Raw genomic sequence first — 2,763 nt, 5'->3', positions numbered from 1 at the left:
TAGTTTGATTGCGTGAAAATGTGCGATCAAGAACCCTAATTTACTCCTAAACGGCACACGGCTTGTATCACCCTCCCGGGGGCCCTGAAGGAGGTTGTTACGGTTGAGAGTAGATATTAAGGTTATTTACGTATCGAATCAATCAGCAGGAGATAGTATCGGTGTGATGGGACGCATGGTTTTGCTTTTTTGGGAAGGAGAAAGCGCCTTTAGCGGAAGGGCACCGTTATCCTGGACCACCAAGGGGCCAATTCCGTAAATACCTCACCTGAGATGGGGCTTATCGGAGATGTGGTGCAGATGAGGTGTTCCTATTTCCAGTTTAATTTCAAATGTTTTGCTGCCTGAGGCAGTTGATGGTTGATGGTTTTTTGGGGGACACCGTATCGTACAACGGAAGTAGCTTACCATTTTTTTTGCACCTCAATTGAGTGTTAATGAGCCTGGTTTTTCATTCCGATGATCGGCATCGAGTACTGATAAGTGATTTGTAGTTATTTCTCAGTAAAATCCGAAAGCAATTTGCAGTATGTTTTTGGAGAACAGCAAGGAGAAGGTTGGTATCATTTTTGAATGTTTTAAATATTTTGTGGAGTGTAATGTAATGGCTTGGGATTTGTTAGTTATTTTTCATTTCTGTCCAGCGTACATCAAACGATCATGTGATCCGGAATTATCGAACTCGTAGCAAAACGATTAAGAAAAATTTGTACCTTCACTGTATCTCGGGATGAATCTTTTTTGAGCACGCATAACGAGGTCGGTAATGTATAAGAAAAAAAAAAACGCTTATTTGGCAGCCCAAAACCCACACCAGGGCTGTTTGTCCTTGTGCACGCCTGGCATCAAAGCTTCCAGTCGACAGTGTTTGCCGTATTAATTTGTGCGACCGAATGGTTGAGTGTGATTCAGGGGCGAATTCGTTTGATGTCCTGTTTACGCCATAAATTCCGGCACGAAGGTAGTAAACAGGTTATCGTCATTTCTGGGAATGTTTTTCGCTGTCGGGACGGCTTTTCCCGTTTTTTTTCACAGAATACTTTGGCACAACGCTACCGTTACATCGAAGTCGATTATGGATCAAAAATGATGTGAGCATCGTTGGTGTCAATCATTTGACATCAGCGAGTTTAAATAAAAAGGTTACAAAGGGGGAGACCATAAAAGTGATTCGCTGTAAGCGCACTGTTTGTGGTTTTGTGAAAAGTGGGTAAATCATTTGAATTTTTAAATTGTTCCTGAATGTCGTTTGGTGCGACACACCGTGTTCGTGGAGGCATACGGTCAGAAAATGATTTAACTAATTGATATGCTTGTCAATAACACGGAATAGTAGCAACTCTTGCTGAATTTTAATTGTTCATGTGGATTTAAATTGCTTTTATGTTTTCCATTATTGATCTCTTCGGGGCTTCTATTTATGTGTTGTATAGTTTGATGATTGGTTTTTATTAGGAACGAAATTACTGAACTAAAAGGGCAAAACGCAATTTACACTTGAATAGAAATGGTAAAGTTTACAGAAAATGCAAAGTTCATTAACTGAGACTAGACGATCCCATGGGCAATGAATACGGCGACTAAAAGGAAGAAACATAAGTAATGAACTCATCTTATTCACGGTGTAGAAGGAAAATAGAATCTCCTTTCGAAAAAGGAGTATTTTCTCCTTCAATCGTGATACTGATGAGCTGAACATTGCTTTGGTGGGATCTAAGGGGAATTTCGATGAGTAAATGTAGCGCGTGCGCATGTTATGTCCATTTTGTTCACTCACTGGCTGATATCCTGCTCATGATTCATTATAAACAGACTTTTTAAAATACTCTAACCTCTTTCCAAGCTTGACTAACTATCCCTGTGGTACGGCAAAGTTGTAGAACAACAAAGCACAGTTTTCTTCATATTCTTATGCATTGATAAACTCAACGTCTTATCTACAGCACACAGCGGGAAGACTGGCTCATAACTATGGCTCGTAAATTTGACATTTGAATACCAAATTAAACGGTACACTGAGTTCATGCTGCGGATGGTAATGCAACCACAGACTGCATCTTCTGATTACAGATGCTGGAGATATCCGACCGTCCAACGGTGAGTGTTTCGACTCCTCTATGGACCCCTTCGAGTAAGGAGATCAGAAATATCCAACAAATTGGCAGCTTAAAAAGCAGCTGGAGTTTAGCTGCTGCAATTTATATGCGCTGCATCTCCATCTCGGAGCCGAAGATAAAGTAACCGAAGATCAAGATCCGGTGCTTCCATTATGCTTCACTGCAGGCAGCCGTCAATGGAATTCCCAGATGGCCAGTGCCCGCTCTAGATCCTCTGGTCGAGCCCCGACTCTGGCTCGATACTCACTCGATTGTAGCCTCCATCCAGCTCCGCTTCAGTGTTCACTGGCCCATGAAGGACAAGAGCGGGAGTCGTTTTTTTTATCCTTTTCCTCCCCAAAAAAAGAGATCCACTCGACGGTGCAGTGCGTTACATTTGAAACACTAGCAGTAGCAGCAGATACACTTGTGAGACACGAGGCTGTGCTTTCGTTTTCGATGTTGGTAGTGGTGGTTCGTTCTTACCCCCCCCCCCCCCCCCTCTCCGATACCGTATGCCCGCTTAACGGCCATGTTTTCGACAATATTGTAATCCCAAATCTCCCCTCAAACATAAACTTAGTTCATCGGGGTACGGCATTGTCGGTAGACCACGCGTAAACCCACCACAGGATTTCGCCAGCCGCACCACAAAGCATTCGGGCGG

This window comes from Anopheles aquasalis, chromosome 2 (assembly GCF_943734665.1).
Source record: "Anopheles aquasalis chromosome 2, idAnoAquaMG_Q_19, whole genome shotgun sequence".
NCBI classification, from domain to species: Eukaryota; Metazoa; Arthropoda; class Insecta; order Diptera; family Culicidae; genus Anopheles; species Anopheles aquasalis.
This window is presented reverse-complemented; position numbering follows the sequence as displayed.